Raw genomic sequence first — 19,490 nt, 5'->3', positions numbered from 1 at the left:
GATTCATCTTGTAAGTATCTATGCCAAGCTAGGCATCGTAGACCTCCTCAATAGAAAGAAAGATACTTAGAGAGTGCTGTTCATCTAAGCAGGTGAAGTGTGCCCCACAAAAGCCTCGTCTTTGCACTGATCATTCAGGAACCTGCAATGCCTTGCTCAGTTGCAGGGATGTGCAGGCTAGTGCTGTAGTGAGGGAAGATGAGCGCTGTTTTTTTCTTGTACAGCTTCTAGAACAGAGGACTATAGCCCTTTGATGTCATTTAAACACCCTTGCATAAAAATAATGTCATGAATGAGGATAAGAGTTGTGATGGGAGAAAACAGCATTAAAGTTGAAATGAATATATATTGAAAAAAAAAAAAACGAATTAAAAATCCATTTTAACATTTAAGCTGAATTCAGCATGTCCTCTCGTGCTGGTCAGGAACAGTGAGAAAACTCTTCTGACCGTGACAAATGAGATTTTTCTCCCTCAAAACCAAATTCCCTCTTCCTCAGTCCACTTTTGCACAGGCAAAGAAAGCCCATGCAAATACATTCCTTACAATTAAGAGAGACTAGCTGTTATGCTATAATTAGTTGATAACTATTAGTTAATTTATTTTCAAATTTAATAGACATCCAGGAGTGAGTGTGTTACTAAAATTCTTAACTTCAGTTTTTGCTTTCTGATAAGTGACATTACTGCTTACTTAAGTAGCCTCTCTCAGAATTCAACTGGTGTCCTGAATCTAACCGAGAATTTCAAATCAATAGGACTGCTCAAATACTTCAGTTTAAGTACACAGTTCCTTGGTAAAACCGGACCTCTCCAGCAGGTGAAAATAATGCTATTAGTCCTCATCCTCAAGAGGTGCCTAAGACCAGAAAAAAACCCTGCATGTCTCAACAGGTGAAAGAAGTATGTTAAGAAAAAAGTAAGCATCCTATCTTTATGAATACAAGTTATTTTCACAAAAATAATGGACGTATAATTAACGACAACTATTTTCTACCAATAGTCACTGATTTTGAAAATCAGCTTCATGTCTGTGATCTACTCTTGTTTATCTGTTGTGAATCTCCTCAGAGACATGTTCTTTAGGACAAACATTTTAAAAATTCAATTTAAAATATTTAAATATTTCATGAAAGTGAATTTTTAACACAATATTTTACTGTATTGCTTAGAATTAGTAAAGAATTTGTTGTGTAAGCAATTCAACTTTCAAATAGTAATAATACTGGATGGATTACATAAGTAATCAATATGGCATGAATTGCAAGTTCAAAAAGCAAATGTTTTGAAATTAATTGCTGCTGAGGTTCCAGACTAGGAAAAATAATTTCAAACACATAAACCTGAGAAATTTGAGGAGAGAAATAAAAATTTGATTATTTAATCTGACAGACTGAATTATTTGCTCAGCTTTAGTTTCAGGAGTCTACACAAAATAAATTCAGAAAATTTATTGATAAATATATTCCTGAAAATATTTTTAAAACAAAGCAAAACATATCAAATTACTTTCTACCCCAAACATGGTCTAAAAGAAATGCTAGTAGCTTTTTGTATTCTTCTATTAATAACAGTTAGATAAATGGATTTCTGGGCAATAGGCAAGAACTTCATTAGCAGTTCTATTAGCAAAATAATTTTCTGACGGAACAGTACGGAAAAAAGTATTGCTGTGGAAAAAGAGACTGCGCACAGCAGAAGCTGCATCTTTATGTCTATATTTAGTGAAGAGTGATGTCCATGAGGATCATAGTATATAAATAATAGAGAGAAATTAAACACAGATATGACCAGTCCATGTCCCAGCTACCTAAGTTTGCATTACAAATCCCATATTAAAACAAAAGACTTAGTGGTATGTAAAAACTGCATTATTAGGATATTAGGACATCCATACAAAGTAACATTTGAAAAAAATTCTAAAAAGAAATAATTCACTGAGTGGGAATGAATAAGGATTCTGTACAGTCTAAAATACCATTTCAGACAGCTATTCCACTGATATAAATTAAGTTACTTCAATTATAAATATTATTCAAACATGTGTTTCCAAGCTAGAACAGGCCTTGTTTGATGCTAGGCTTTAATAAGAATGACAATGATGTCTTGAGCACTTGGCAGCCTCACCAGAGCCTCATGATCTGATTGAATATGTCAGGGTAAAGGCTGTGAACATTTAGGGTTCATATCTTATTCACTCAGAAGCGGTTTCAGGTCACATTATAGGAAAAGAAGTTGATTTATTTTGCATGACAACTATGAATTTTAACCAAAAGACACATTAATAAAATAGAAAAGGTCTTTTCTCTCAAATCACAAAGGCAATTCTTTCCTCTTCCTGAGGTCTTTTCTTGCATTAGTTTTATGTTTGTATAGTGCAAACTGCTGTCTTCAAATGATACACGAGACCAGCAGCTGCTTATGTTTCTTGGTCTTTCCTTTGACTTTGACATGGTTCTGAAATGAATGTGACTTTCTTTTGCTTTGCCATGCAGCTTCAATTCCCGTTTTGTCTAAGTGCACTTCCTAACAAACAAGAGAAAGAAAATGGGAAATGATAAGCTGACAGTTTTGTTCCCTGCAGTCAGTTATAGTAAAAGCCTGTGGAAATTTGTGACAAGCTATGGTAACCTACATGAAGCACTGGAAAATCTGTTTCATCAAAGCTTGGCTAATTGTCAAAACAAAGATAAGTGATCAAAGATCTATAAAAAAATTACATTGGCATGTATGTAATTACAATTCATTAAGACTTAAACAAAAAACATCTTCCTCCACAAGAAATTAACGGGCAATGTTAGTATTACCATCATGGCCGCTGTTAAAAAGTATGGATGCATAAAAATTAGTGTTAAAAACATATCTCCATTAAGTATAAATTTTTTGGGCCACTTTCAATTCCAAATAAATTATGATCATTCATCACCCTATATAAAAGTCAGGCTGGAAAGAGCAGAAATGTTAAATAGTTAAAACTAGCAATATATAATTTTAGATAAATTCTCCAATGCTTTGATCTTAAATTGAATTCAGTCTGCCATCAAGATGGCATCAAGTTTTAATGTTAATTGAGAGGGTTACTGCTATCGCAGTTGTAAAGCTCACTGCTGTAATTTTTTGTGACTTACTGAGTGCAAATCAGTAAAAACTAGAGTCTGTAGAATCGCATGGGAGACTACTTGTTTTCTTACAAGTTGTTATGCTTTAAAATTAACATTTGAGCCCTTTCATTAAAAATACCCGAACAGTTTACAAGTTTAAAAGAAAAAAAAAGAGGGCAGAAAGTCGCTGGAAAACACAAGCTTTTATCAGGGTACATTTTATGGCCCAGTGGTTCCCATGGGTCTTTTAGATTTTGGAGGCTGTGAAGTGACATGTGTAAATGTCCCTCCCAGGGGAAGAGAAGCAAGCACTAATTGAGGTATTGACGGCTTTAAATGAAGCAGAAATGCACTAAGAAACTCTGGCTACAACAAAAATGAGTATTGGTGAGCAGTGCATGCTGGGACATTAATGGTTTTCATTCACTGCTCATTCATGCAAGTAAGTATACTTTTAAGCACAGTGACTTGGGTCTATAACAGCTCAATTCTGAGCTAAAAAGCCATGAAATACTATCTGCTGATGTATAAGAAAGAAAGCTCTGGTAGACCTAGTCTTGTCTAGCCTTTCAGTGTGAATTATGTTTTTATTGTCTGGATAGATGCAGGTAGACTAATAGCATCTGATATTCTGATGATGGAAACAGAACTAAAATATATTAAAATCAGCAAGACACAACTCTATATTTATGTAGGCATTCTCTATATAGGTACATTAACACAAACAATATATATAATATTCTGCATATTAATACTAACAGAAAGATGTTATTACATTGCATGTATAAACAAAAGCATTCGTCTGTGCATGGAGGTAGAGCACACTCATAGAACCCGTCAGAGGCATTCATCTCAACCTAACTTCCAGTGGCTAAAAATTAGTCATCCAAGCCTTCAGCTAGTCAAATGATTACTTCTTCTGTAGCAGTCCTTGGGGGAAACAAGAACTTCCAGAGGGCCATTCATGTTGCCTTAAAGATGACAAACGGCTTCTTATTGAGGATAAATGGACCTCAGGGTGAGCTGCATGGACTTTTACAACCAACCTTTAGAAGTCCAGCTTAAAGTCAGAGAAATCCAGTGCTAAAGGTCTGATCTTAAAGTCTACATTCTCCTAACTAAGGAGATTTAGGCTGTCAATAAACGCTACTATCTCAAGAAAAACAGAAAAGGAGATTCAACTAGGGAGAATAAGTTCCTAATAAAAAGCTCTGAAGACATTTATTTTAATGGACATCTATCTGGTTTCTCCAGTCAAAATTCTAATTCTGCCCCTTGTCACAGAGACCATCTGGGGATGATTTGGGAATGGTCTGACCATCTATAGAGTATTAGCTCTGCTTGTTGCTGGAAAACAACAAACTTGATTCCTAACCTGTTCTGTCTTTTATTTTTTACTATGAGATCTATTTTCTGTTTTTGCTGCTCAGCATGCCAGCAGCTTCTACGGGGAAAATAGATCTCTTAAACTGGTCAGTAAAAGGAGAAAATTTCCAGAAGAGTGGGGAATCATTTGAAAGACTGCAGAATCTAGGAAAAGCTGATAGCTAACTTGCATGCTTAACGTTTTTTTCTAATACAGGTTTTATGGAAAGAGGGAATTACTAGTTAAAAAAAAAAAAAAAAAAAGGCTTAGATAAACACAATATTTCTAAAATAAAGACATTCAGTATAATACTTCCATGAGTTACATTTACCCACAAATAAGCAGCAGCTCTTACAGCAGAAAATCAGAAAGGAAATTCTCACTTACTTTGAATAAATCTAAAATTAGGACACCCCTTGGGGATTTTTTTGTGCCTTTTACATTCGTTGCTATAATGTCTTTGCAGTGTTTTATCAAATCTAAAGGCTAGGCCTTTCTACTGAGTGTTTTGGGTCTATTACACTGAACAATTAATAAAGCTTCCAGACAAAAGCAATGGCTGACAATTTGGCTCCAATACCCAAATGCCTAAGGCCAGAGGATGCGGACCTTAATTTGAACCAGGGTTATAGTTATTTTGGCTTATTCAGAGTGGCCAATATGTTCATCCAGCCTTGAGCCAGAGAACAGCTCAAAAGGGCTTTTAAAGCCAAATTTTACACCACTGTTCCCAATGTTGACAGTGTCCTGCTATATAACTGGGGTCCTCCTATATAGCTGAGGTCGAGATATGTGTGTGTTTGCACTTGCATGCGTGTATATACATGTGTGTCTGAGTGAGTAAGAGAGGAAAAAAATAATGTTTTCCATGGAGTCAAATAAGGAAAACTATTTCATTACCTGGAAAAGAAGACAAAGCAACCCTCATTGCCTTCTTCCCTTGACCTTCAGCTGTCTGGTGGATTTCTCTTTTCAATACATCCTTAAAAAAATGTTTCTATTTCTCTGGAGACCATTTTTACCCCTCAGCCAAGGAAAGGCATCGTCAATACTAGTGTTTCAGGCAGAAGTAAATTATAGCCATCCATCTCATGAACAAAGAATGTGGCATAGGGCTGCAGGTCACTTTTCTCCACAGTACCTTCCCACAGCATGAACGTTATAAGCAGTTCAAAGGACGTGGTTTATTTTTTTTGTTTAAAATGTGTTTCAAAGGAATAGGAACTCCCATTCCCTCTTCCACATATAGAATGGACACACATAAGCAGAGGCCAAAATGACAGTGGTGATAATGTAACCACAAGCAAAGTAAGAAGAAAGTCATATCTCTAAGCATGGTTTGATATTATATATTATGTTACATACGATGGGTGTTGAATATGATAAAAGAAGCAGCAACTTACAGGGGCAATATGAAAATACTTCTTTGATTACTCATTTTTTAACTAGATTGTCAAATATTTTTTTTTTTAATCATATCCTTGAAATACACAGTCATACACAAAATCTGTATTTAGTTCTAAACCTGCTACTTAAACTACTAAGTTATTTTCATTCAGAGTTTGACTTTAGGAAATCCAGGAGTTTTAAGTGCTGATTTGGTGATTCTGGGCTTTGCTTTTATTTTTTAATAGTTATATTCTGTTATAAAAGGAATAATCACCTAAAATGGAATAGAGTGGGTTTATGCACTATATATCAATCTTTTTAGTCATATACACAATGAAGTTTTATGTTCAGGTTTTCTTGCGATGGTCTTGCTTTTTCTATGATGGATTTTAGAGTTTCTTGTAAGCTTGTAGGTAGCTTTGCAGAACCATTCCTGTTGGGACTTCGGATTGTCATTTTTTTTTGTCAGAGAACAGCTCATTTCTTCTACCCGAACCTTTTTATGAGAACGTGGACTCTTTGACAAAAGGAATTGCTGAAAAGGGTTTATTATCTCAGCATTCAATTACTGGTCAAAAGATGAGAAAAAAGAGGCTACAAACACTCGGAGTATGCAATGTAGTCAATGATCACTGCATATTTTAGGACATAACCTTGAATCTACATGTCTCAGCCTCTCCCTCCCCATTTTCTGTTTTTCTAGCATGACAGACATTTCACTATATACACAGCCTTGGGTAAGGTCAACAACACAAACAAAACAAGACAGACTAAAACTATTAGTTCATGATCTTCAATTACTTCAATTAATACCTGATTTTATTTGCAAAATGAAATATTTCCTGTAGCAGAGACTGAGAAATACTCATCCCACGTATAGCTTATAACTTGGCTGTAAGGACATCAAAATGTAAAATGGCCAAGGAACGCTTTGAAAATAATTTCTCTGCATCACATCTAACCACTATTTCTTGGGATACACTCTCCCTTTTTATGACTACACAGAAATAGTGTGCATCGCTGCCCGGCAGACTGGGTGGGTGGCTCAGGCTTGGAAAGGAGTGATCAGAGCTTTCATGTTCCCAGCTGTGAAAGTAGGACGGCCTGTATGTCCTCGGCTCCAAAACAAGTAATCTGAAAATGGTGAAAACTCTGGCTGAAACGGGGGCCTCAGGATTTCCCATCCCTCTGTGATGAAGCAGAGGACCCTGAGTGCACCTGTGGTTTGTCCCCATGGGTGGGATCAAGCTCTGAGCTCCACAGCTCCTGGTTCAGCTTTTACTACCACCTTCCTGAGACATCTGGGAGAATTCATAGTCAGCCATGGCTAGTCTGGTCCCTCAGCACATGGTTCCATTTATGTGTGAAACCTGTTGGTGGGGAGCCAATGGATGGAACTTTCCGAATATTTCTAAGCATTTCTTTTCAACTGTTTGCTGTGCAAATATCTAACATTTTAATTTTCTGTCCACAAAAACATTGGAAATTATACAGAGAAATGAATTCATAATTTTCAGCAAGCCATCATTCATAACTATCATGCCTGTATGGCATGGAACTCTTCTGTTTATTTTATTCATAAACAAATGCAAAAGCTGTCAGCTGCTGTGCAAGCTTCTCTTCTTGTTAATCTGTCTCTGTTATGAAACTGGATTCAGAGCACCAAACGCTTTTCAGACAATAATGCTACTTCATTCACCATAAATCCAGACAGATTTCAAATACTGTCTAAGAAGCAAAAGACATAGCTTGGTACTATCAACTTCACAGGCTCTTCAGTTCCTTGCATGACCTGACTAATTAGACACAGCATCAATGGCTTAACCAATTAGATAATTTTATTTTTTTTAATTGTAGAAACCCTCTATTAAGCAATAGTTAGAGCTACTTATCTCGTAAGGGCTGTGATATAAGCACAGAAATAGTACAGTTTGTTTTAAAACTCGGTACTGCCTCCTCACCCACTCCAGGAGATTTCACCAAATGATATCTCATAGTTAGCGGTGACATAAAACACTGAAAGCGGGAGAAGAAAAAATGTATATTACAGTTCTGAACTTGTCCAAAAATCAGACCAACAGGCTTACAAAAAACTTCAAAATGCAAAACCTGACAGAAAAGGAAAAAAAAACTATGAAAATTTATGAAAATTCTCAAAACTGAATCTTTTTTTCAGCCAAAAAATACTAATGCAATCACTCAAATTCATAAAGCTAAAATCACTCTAAGTGACATGAATTTCCTGGTGGTCACCTAAGAATACATTTCTGACTCTTTAATTCTATGAGGAACTGAAAGAACAGTTTTGCCAAGTAAAATAAAATGCACATGGTTACAGTACCTTATATTTATAATCTCTTATTATAAATAATCTCTTATTTACCATGGAGTAAAGTTATCACTAATTTCTAGTCAGCTTCTAGTCAGCTTCTTATTTAATGAATTTCCCCATGGACAAATGCTTCTAGGTTTCTTGCTAAAAACAGGCTGCAAGATTGATGGGCAGGACACAATCTGGTGTTGTATACCCATGCTCCTTCTCCTCTGCAAATAACTTCTCGAACATAGCTTTTTTTTTTGGTAGCCGCTTGTAATGAAAGATTTATCATATTATCTAAGGACCTGTAAAAAACATCCTGAGATTTTACCTTGAGAAGCTCTTGCACTTCTGCTTTCTGTTGACTGATGGAAAATCTGACTATTCTTTGAAATTTGGCATGAAAAACCCCTTATTGTTAAAGAAGTGGTACGCCTCTGTCCTATAATGTTTCACTGAGAATTCACAGTTGAAGGATGCTGAAAAATGACATGACTTTTTAACTTTCCTTACCAGTAAGATAAATTAAAGTAAAGACAATATTAGTGTGATGCCAAACAAATAACTGAATATGAATGTTCTAAAAAGGTAGGTGCTGCCACTGTCAAAGTGGCTGCAACTACAACTCCAAACTGGGACAAAAACCCCAGGTTCCCACATCATCTCAACTACTTATGCAAGGAAAAGGGTGGTAAAAGCAGATTGCTTCTCCACCCCGATTTTTTTTTTTCTTTCTTTCCCCTCTAGTAAGTGGGTCACTGATCACATTGGACACCTTCAGGATATCTTCTGGACAACAGCTTTTTTCCCTCAATTCCTAGGAAAGAAAATGGGGGACTATTCAACCAGGCTGCTTTGTCCAAATCTCCAGATCCAGCAATTGGCTCAAAGAGTTTGTTCCATCTTCCATTAGAATTGAATCCTGCAACTTGAATGACAGAAGTCTATCTTAAAGACTAAGTATTCAGAATCTATTTGTTAAATAGACTTAAAAAATATATAAGAATTGAAGTACATCCAGAACTGTAAGATATTCTCTCTGGATTAATCTTATATGGATTAAGAAAGAAACATTTTAAATGATAAATTCAAGGACAAAAAAAATCAATAAACAAAATAACTGAAACTTCCAAACAGTATCCTATTTTGTTGTGATCATGTTTGGTGACAGTTCTTTAATTACACAAACATTGTTTTTCCACAAGGTAAGATCTCCTTTAGTACAGGAGGTACACAGTGCTAAAGGTTATGCAGTTAGTGAATGATGCAACTTCTCTTATTTCTGCCTTATTTTTGATCATGCTCTTGATTAGAAAATAGTAAATGAAATGAAGCAAGAAAGAAGACTGGTCTTTTGACTAGGCTTCCTCAGTGCCACATAGGATTCTCATTTTACTCTATTTTCTGTGGCAAAATTAAGGTTTCCTAGAAGGTTACTTCCCACCTTCTTTGACAGATGTCATTATTTTCTTTCCTTTATTTCTAGGTGTTCAAGTTGCTTTGCAAAATTGCTGAACATCCCTGAACACAAGGTCTTCCTAAAAATATGCCCTGATTATCTAGACAGCTAATTATTTCTACAGATAACATGTGGCATATGTTTGCTGTCTTTTGAGGTAGTTACAGAGCTAGAGAAGATCCAAATTCATATTTCACAAAGGTTTTCCAGGGATAACTTGGAAACTTCTTGAAGTTGTGTGGCTCCTGTAATGTTCCTGTATTTATGCTGTGTGCTTCACTCTTTCTGTTTGAGCAGCATCAGCCAAGAGACAGAGTGCCCAGAACTAGTCTTACAACAAACAGCTCATTAAGAACTTGAACTCTAGCGAACTGTGAAAGAAAAAAAAAAAAAAGCAATCATATCTGCAGCACTGAAGAAACGAAAAGCCTTCTCAGCCCTCTGTCAGTTAAATACATTTTTAATACTGCTGCTAACAAAAAATAATCCTTTGATTTTCTTTCCAAAAGCTTGCAAAGTTGCTGGCAGCTCCAGTAACTCTTCCAGTTTCTATTGTCAGCTCTGCCAGTCCCTCATAAATCTCACTGGTATCTTACACCTCTCTCTCCAAAGCTCACGTTCCTTGCCTCAGATTTTGCCAGAATAAATCCCTCTAATGTCACACAGCTTCACCCCCTCTAAGTCTACCCTCCTGTCTGAGCAGGCCCCTGTTGTGTTTTTTAATTAGATGGTGTCCTTTGCAGAGAATGGGACTTTCAGGCAAAAAGGTGAAAAAAGGGTCACTGGTAATTTATTGCATGTATCAGGGCTGATCTAGCTGGTAACTGCAAGACTGTAAACCTGAGTAATTCGTTTTGTAGGAGACATTGGAAGATTTTGTACTCCAATCAGGTGAAAACAGAAAGGAATTTGAATCATTATCTTAATCTTATTGAAACGTCTCAGGAAGTGTAAAAACAGGTCATCTGTCAGAAATTCTCATGTCATTATTACTAGTAAAGAAAGATATCATCCAAGAGCAGCCTCAGATAGTTTTCTCCCTCTCTTTTCAGATCACATAGAACCACAGAGTATAAAAATGTAAACTAAGATGTTGCTTTAGAGACTAGTCTTTTAACTTTAAATTTTTTAAAATATGTGCATGTCAGATATCTTGGACTTGCTTCAGGAAGTCCAGTTGGCTCACATGTATTTTTCATATAAAGTAGCACTGGCATCAGGAGCACACACTTTTTGAAATTTGATGGTTAGGGATAAAGTTTGGGTCACCATCTACTTTGTTACTGATGGTTAACTACTGTGTGACTAAAGCAGTACTATTGTTATTATCAGAGCATCTAAAGATACAGTCTTGTGGATTAAAAAAAGCACAGCTCTGGAAGATGATGATATTGACAGCTCTTCTAAGGAGCTGTTTGTCAACAGGTCCCATATAACCCTACAGAGAAGGCAACATTAGAGGAGGATAACTCCTGGCAGCCATACAAAAGCAGCCTTTACAGCCCCGGGGAAAATTGTTCAACCTTTCCTTGCCTGATGAACCCATGGCTGTTGGCAATTTTCACAGCTTACTTCCAGAAGGAGAAAAATCATGTTTCTCAGTTTAGTAAAAGAAAAACAGGAAAACAAAAAATATATAGCTCAAAAAATTGCCACTTTCATAGTTCAGAAAGAAAACTTTAAAAGACGGTAACACTGCCAAAATCCATAGATAACAAAAAGGAGGAGTTCAGTCTTTCTTATTGAATGGAGCTGTGCAAAGGCAAAGCCAGGAAGGCTTCAGTAGTTAAGTGCTGTGGGACACCCACTGGCCCTGCTGCCTCGGATAGAGGCAAGAGGGAGCAGCTCTGTTCCTGTGACTGTCAATTGCAAAACCCATGTGCCGACCACAGGCTTGAAAATGTTGCAGTATCACAGTAGGGGTGTAAGTGAGATCACTCACACTTCTGGAGCTCGATAGGCCACATGGGTGAAATCCTGGTCCTGTAGAAGTCCAGAGGAGCTTTGTCACTGACTTTCACTTGATCAAGATTTCATCTGCTAAAATAAGAGTTAGACTGGCAACTCTCCTACAGTCTTACTATCCAGTCCTCATACAAGCTAAAAGGGAGGTGCTAAAAGAGAGCTATACTGTAGAATATTAGCAAAAAAATATTCCTTTCTGTTTATGTTTGATATAAACAAGAAAAAAAAATATCTCAAGGTCCTTAATATTATCTTTTACTATGCATATTCTCAATTCATGACTAATGCATTTTGTTTTGGTCACAGGGTATGCTTTAAACAATTCAGTGCTGCGTTATGTGCTGCAGTTGAGATGTTCAGGATCTTAATTGTTTGTTCTCTTCAGTATCCCTCACCCGAGAAGCTAATGAAAAATTCAGTCATGATGGTATTGTTTATGACATACATAGCTGTGACACATGATAATTTCACAATCATTTCAAGACACCATGTGGTTTCTTTTGACAAAATGTGACAGGCTGTGTTATCAAGCCCAATTGTTTGCACAGGAAACAACTGTAACACGTGGTCCTTGGGACATTATGTTATCTCCTGATAATGATGTCATTAACATGTGTATACTATAATTAATGACTACAGGAGCGATTCATTTGAGTAAGGCTTATGAATCCATTTCATCTAAAAAGGGAAGGAAAACCTATAATCATTTGGGCTCAGATCCTGAAAGCTACTTACTTGCAACCTGCTGCAGCTACACGGGGTGACCCATTAATTGAGGCATATTAACCACGAAGCATTTATTTCTCAGTTATATTACAGAAGCTTGGATTAGAATCATTATCATAATGATTGTTCTTATAGAGATCAATGAGAGAAACAGGAACCTAGCAGTGCTCCAAAACCCTTTGTCACCCTATCTCCTACCAACGGTAGCCAGGAAACAATTACAGTTCATCAGTCTGCATAGCTAACACAATGAAGCTGAAGACATGTAGATAGCAAACCCACTGTGGTTAATGCCAGTCCCTCGTTCTCCTGTAAGCCATAAGACAGAAAACCACACTTCTTACATCCTTGTCTCCATGCCACATAGAAAGCAAACTGTCTTAAAGACAGTTCAGACACGTGATGCTTTCTTATATAAGCTTAATAGTTTCTAACCCTCACTGTTATAATGGGCATCCTCCTGACCAGGTAAAATACAATCTATTTTTGCCATCAAATTTTTGCCAATATAATTGACGATTTGCTGTCCTGATGTTAGCCATACCGTGGTTTTAGTATAATGTCTGTTGTGCTTTTGCTACAAACTCAATTCTGCTTTTTAATGCTTACAGCTTCCTAAAAAATTAGATATATTTAGACCCCCCAAATTTGTTTTCAAGTCTGATAATCTATTCTTCTCCCTTAAGGCTAGCAAAATCCCACAAAGGCTTTTCTGCTTTATTCAAATTTTCAGAAGGCTGTGTTTGGGCACACAAAATATTTTCATGGTAATATTTGCATGCAGAAACAGCCACCCAAAAATAGCCGGGAGTGAATGAAATTTCGAACCAGCCACAGATACAGTCCTCAGGAAAACTGCCTACGATGTGTCTAAAGAGATTAGAATGAGACTGAAGCCCTGTGAAGATGTTTGAAAACAGAGTGCTTGCAGAAGCTACAACTGATGATGTCTGGATCATGCTGAATCCTCCAGACAGATTAAGACAGGAGGGAGCTGGGGAACTGTGAGCAGACCTGCTCCTCTAGGAGCCCCAAAAGCAGAAGTTTTGAATGGGGTTCAAAGGTGCATGAAGCACTAGCTAGGCTTTTCCAGAATAGGGGCAGTGGGATATGTTCCTGCAAAACAAAATAAACAAACTGGTTTTTTTGAGATATACCACTTCATTTTCTATTCTTGTGGCACTGAAGGAGAGAGTTTGGAAGATTCAAGGATACCTCTCCTGTCCAGCTGCTTCGTAACTATACACTATCAGTATCTTTGACTTTTCTGTTCCTCTTACATATTGTTTCTACAGAGTGAACATACAGATTATATGAGTATATTGCATAAATAACTATTTATATGCATCATTAACTTTGCTCTGTGTTTTGAAACACTAAATATGTACATACAAGTACCCCTTTTTACTATGTAACTCCCGAATAATCATCACTATATCTACTTCAGTGTGCACTATACTTCTTAAAAAGTTAAACTTTAAAGTTAAAGTGAATAAAATAACAATTGTGTTTTCATAACATAAACTACAAGATATCTGAAAAGTCAAGAAATGCAAAATCAGAATTTCTGGAACAGTAAACTGGAGCACTATTGACACCAGTTGACATGAGACATAATAAAGGAGTAACATTCAGAAGTCATTAAGTCATTCTCTCTAATAAAGATGTTATATCTGTACTTGTATATGTATGTTCCATACCCATACTGCTGTCTTTGAAAAATGGTGTTCTGATTATGTTAAAAATAAGCAGATTATGATTGTTCCTTCTAAACAAAGCTCCTGATTCAGAACCAAGTGTGGTTTTTCTTCCAAGCAAATCTCAAGAATTGGAAAGTTCTCGGACTTGATTTACAGGAATCTTTTATGAGTCAAAGTCCGCAATACACATATTATTCATTTAACTTTTGAACTGCTGTATTTTTTATAATTATTGATTATAACATCCTTTATAACAACACATTAAAAGAAAATGCTTCCAAAAGGAGAAATAAAATCCATATACCCATACAAAACTAGTGGATGTACAGAGGCAATCAAGGAAAACCTATTAAGCTTTTCTACTGCAAGTAATCACAGGCTTTACTCTGGAAAAGCAAAACCAAATGAAAAATTTTCACATAGTCAAAACAGGGATGTCAGAGTTTCCTGTGAATTTAGAACTCTGACTTGACTCAACAGTTTGAGGCACACATGCTGGCAAAAGATGATTCCCAGCAGATAAGATCTATACCTTTTGAATGCTATGCAGACTGGCTTAGCATTTAATACCGTAAAAAATTTAGCTGTAAAACATATTTTCCCTGAAAATAATGGAAACAATACGTCAAGTGGTGCTATGAAGTTACTTTTGCATTCATCATTCATATTTGTGTATGTGCATGCATAGACATGTATATATGCAGAGAGAATGTATGCATATATATGACTACAAGAGACACTCACATCTAAAAACATGCTCTTCCTCATACTTTCAGTAATCATGATGACCTTTTCTGTGCAAAGTCCCCTGTCGATATACAACTGTGTATTTTTTTTCTCCCCTGGCCTCCACAGGGAAATAAAAGTGGTTTTCCACTTGTATTAAGAAAGAAACTGTAAGGGAAGGGAAGAAAAAGGAAGGGAAGGGGAGGGGAGGGGAGGGGAGGGGAGGGGAGGGGAGGGGAGGGGAGGGGAGGAGAAGAGAGGAGAGAAGAGGAGAGGAGAGGAGAGGAGAGGAGAGGAGAGGAGAGGAGAGGAGAGGAGAGGAGAGGAGAGGAGAGGAGAGGAGAGGAGAGGAGAGGAGAGGAGAGGAGAGGAGAGGAGACCTTTAAAGTTGCTGTATGAAGAAATTGGATTTTAAGCAACCAGGCAATTTTTGCTGGGAAATCATCACATGGTACACACAGAGCATGCTGGACTTATAAAACATTACGTGACTTGCACAAAGACTCTGAAGAGTCCTCACTCTCCCTTACTATTTTGCTGAAATATACAATGATGCAAATTAAATGGATACAGAGTCCATATCTTAAACTTTTTTGGAGTAGAAAAATTAAAGAAGCAACCCCCTCCAGATCATTATCTCAACAACGACAAACACATCTGCCTAGGTATCCAGTGGTACTTGGGGAAACCCTCCTGCTAGCTTTATGGGGAGAGACAAAAAAATAGCACAGATCCCCCCTGACTTGAACTAGTTAGATAGTTTACAACACTTCATACAGTGTGAATCTCCCTTTTCCCTTTTCTGGGCATGAAAGCATGAAAGTAAGTTACTCCGGTGTAACAGTGTAACTCCTTGGGGTCACTCGCATTTCAGCATACATGTAGCGTTCCCTGGGTTAGCTTACATCACACTGCGTGAGACACAGGTTAATGCAATGGTAAGTCAAGCTGTCTTGGTATAAGCAAGCTGGAGACACATGATATATCCCCTAAAAGTACTCTTACTCCTGTGTGTTCCAGGTAAAACTATCCCTAGATGGCCCAAGTTAGGTCCCTGGTGGTTTCAAGCTCCTACATTTCACACATACACCTTACTCATTCAACTGCAGGAGCTACAGAGGAATATGTTTCAGGTTTATGTTTTGGGTTTCATTTGTATGTTCACGTGGCCCCTGCTTTCAAAAGTAAAATTAACTAAGCTGCAAAAAGTCAACTCTTGCTCCAGAAAAACTGTCCATGAAAGAGATTCATAGTAATACAGCTAAGTAATGTTACTATTGGAATGTGCTAGAATAATCAGCAAAAGTGGAAATAATCTTGAATATGGACAAGATCTAAGGAACTTACTGGGAACTGCAGAAGACAACATGCATATATATTGGTATATGCATATAACAATGTAAATACACAGTTTAAGCGTAGCATCTGAAGAACTTGCTGTGTACCAGCAAAGCCATGGTAACTGCCCATGTCCACATGCCTACCCCACAGCAAAGGGAGGAAATTTCACCTTTTAAAATGTTGAGTAATTACTTTGTATACCCCCCGTGCTAGGCAGACACATGGACACCTACCACAGCTCAGCAGTTGCCAAGCCACTGGCTCATCCATGCTCACTGGTTTGTACATTTGAGCCCCTTCATCCAGAACAGAGGCTGATTTATTCTGCTACTGTACCTTAACAGGTGAAATAACTAGATATCAATGGTTAAAAGCAGATCACAGACAAGGAAGCAGCCCTAGTCATCCTAGCCAAGCTAAATAGTGGGTAATACCAGTCTTATTCCTTCTGGCCAGGTTGTTCTCTCCTTCCTCAGTTTTTTATTACCTATTTAAGCATTTTGAGAGGTCTACCAGTTTCATAGTGAGAGGCTTAAGGCCAAGAAGGGAGAATGTTAGCACCTTTGTGCAATGAGTTATTCTGCAGTTACTAAGCTGAATCAAAGTAGATCAGAAAGGCAAGGCTCACTATAAGCAATCAAAACTCAGAAGTCCTCATTCACATCTGTCTCTCCACTGGTGAATTCCCTGAAATAAGCCTGGGAACAGACACAGATGCTACACGGAGTCAGCAAAATTCCTGAGTTGCTATGCACTCCTGTAATGGTCTTCCTCACCATTTAGGTGCATGCTCATTTTTCTTAGAAGCTAGGCATTTCATTTAACTATTATTTAAATCTCAGAGATGGGCATTTAGCAAATAGTAATTGGATTTTCTGCAACCACTTATGAAAAGTCTGTTCTTCAGTATTTCAGCTTGTTAAGACATCACTTAAAAATCTGATAGCAGGAGGTTTTCCTTGCTGAAAGTATGGGTTTATGGCTCTAAGTGCATGGCAAAGAGCCAACTTGTACCAGTTGTAAATGCAACAGTTATGCTGCATTGCAAAGTAAGACAAAAATAGCAAATAGCACTGCTTTCTTATGGAGCACTTACAGTAATAGGCACTCATTTTAAAAGCTAGTTTTGAGATAAGACCACAGAATCGAAATCCTGCTGCACTATTGTGTATGCACATGTGTGCAATTACCAAAATCAATGACTAGGAATTAAAAGTCAGGAAAAAATAACCCTCTAACAGATGTTCTTTCTACTGCTCTGAAGATTTACAATGAAATGTACTTATGTAATAGCTCTGTTGAGGTGTTCTTTTTTTTGTCTCTTTCTCTCTCATTTTGTGGTCACAAGTTTATCTCATTTAACTTTCAGAAAAGGCATTTGATACTTTGAAAACCTTTGTCCTTTGTGAGGAAAGAGGTGGAAGTAAGAGAACAGGATTGTTTCTCAGGTACTTATCTCTCAATATGGCATGTCAACTAGTAGAAATATATTCTTGTTAGGTACCAATGATATGATTTAGGAGTTTATTTTAACTAATACAAGAAAAATTCAGAATGGGGAAATGGAACTGAAAGAACTTGCAAGGCTGACTGAAAGTCAGACTGCAGACATCAATTGCTGCTTTACTATTCATTTCCAAAGACTTACAACATTTGTTGGAGCTTGATTACACATACTTACAGAGCATGACATACAGTATATGTGCACAGACTTTTTCTGAAAAGTTTAAGCCGAATTTTGAAACAACAAGAAAACCCCAAACCCACTCCTAGAAACGTATGTTTAAATTCCTAGATAGCCATCATCTTTGTTAAGCATGTTTCAGCATGTCCCTTATTATGTGAAAGGCAATTTTATATACACTATTTTTATAAGTCAGGGTTCTACTTCAAGAATGAAGAAATGGCTTTAGGAACATAATATTTAGGATGCATTTTTTGAGAATTCATATTTAGGGATTAAATTTAATGCAAAAGAAATAAGAATATCATAGACAAGAAGAATTGTGCTCAATGAAGGAAGTATTCCCATCATAACTCTAATTTTTTTTTATGATAAAAAATGAGATGTGTAATTGCTTTTTGCTACAAAGATTTGAAGTCAGTCACTTCCACCCAATCAGCCAAAGATCAATCACTTGATGTGTCTCTCTGAAAGCTGCATTACAGCTAAGTAAACAGCATAAGAAGTACATTCAGGAAGACCTCATACCATCTGACCACATCTGGATGGGTTTTGTTCCTTTTTTGCATTCTTTCTTTTAGGTGAACATCGAACACGTTTATGTGAGTGCCCACATGTTCATGCACATGGGCACACAGAGGCATCGGTAACTAAGGCCATTAACTTACATAGATCAAACAGAGAAAGAGATCTCACTGGACTTTTACAGCATAATGCCATCACGTGGTATTTTACAAAATGAAGTAGAGAAACTTTCAGTAGAATTTTCAATTGTAAAAGCACGGAGTTTAAACAACGTCTTTGCCAACACCTTCCCACAGTTGGCTGTTTCCTTGATCGCTTGAGAACACATCGGCTTGCACAAGGGAATATGCCAGGGTGCAGACTCAGCTACCACAGCTAAAATAATTTCACAATAGCAACCACATGGATCTACTTGTACCTGCATAGACAGTTCTGATAATTGTGTACAGTGAGCAATTTTCATAAACATCTAAATTTTTAATGAGTACTATTGCTTAGTCTTTTGCAAAGTCAGAAGGAGGGTTTGCGCATTCCTAAACAAGATAAAAATTCTAATGGAAAATACTGTTTCACAAATCAAGAACTGTGGTTGGAATCACAGCATTTATTCCCTCCATGAAAAAAAATGTCTCTTTTCTGAATTTGGTCATGTGTTCACCTACATTACATGACACTGTTTCCCAGGGGCTACCAGGAATTTGCCAGGTGGAGCCTAAGCACTGAACAATGATAGAGAAGGTAAAATTGTCATAAAGATGTACATACTGCCCAGACAATGCAATTCCTGCATGATCAAACATTCCAACTCAGAGTGGAAAAGAAAACAAAAAGTGAATGTAAGACTAATTACTCTGCGGCCTGATGGAGACAGTTAAAAAAAATAAAAGAATTGGATTAGATTAATCATAAGTAATTGGGCCAACAGTAAGAGCTCATTCTTTCATTATCTCCTGGTTTGACAGACCAAATCAATTCATTCCTTAACCCTGCAGGATCCTAATAAGATTTATCTAAAAATGGAGCCATGCTTCTTTAGTTATCTATACCGTGAAGACACTCAGAAATCAATTGTTGTGGCCATAAGCAGACACTTCCTTTTTTTCCCAAGAACATAAATTCGATAGATTAAGGTATGTTCAAGCATCACATACCAAACAAAAATCTGAACGAAAACATTGATGGGAGCTCACAT

The 19,490-nt window shown here is 37.0% G+C and overlaps 1 protein-coding gene across 2 annotated transcripts in view; it reads right to left on the bottom strand.

The window, feature by feature from the left end:
* The window catches only part of DSCAM (DS cell adhesion molecule), a 405,653-nt gene that overhangs the window by 118,782 nt on the left and 267,381 nt on the right, over positions 1–19,490 (bottom strand). The window lies entirely within an intron of this gene.

The sequence above is a fragment of the Leptosomus discolor genome, chromosome 1 (genome assembly GCF_034619465.1).
Source record: "Leptosomus discolor isolate bLepDis1 chromosome 1, bLepDis1.hap2, whole genome shotgun sequence".
Lineage (NCBI taxonomy): Eukaryota > Metazoa > Chordata > Aves > Leptosomiformes > Leptosomidae > Leptosomus > Leptosomus discolor.
The sequence above is the reverse complement of the archived record's forward strand: the minus strand, read 5'-3'. Positions and strand labels throughout refer to the sequence as shown.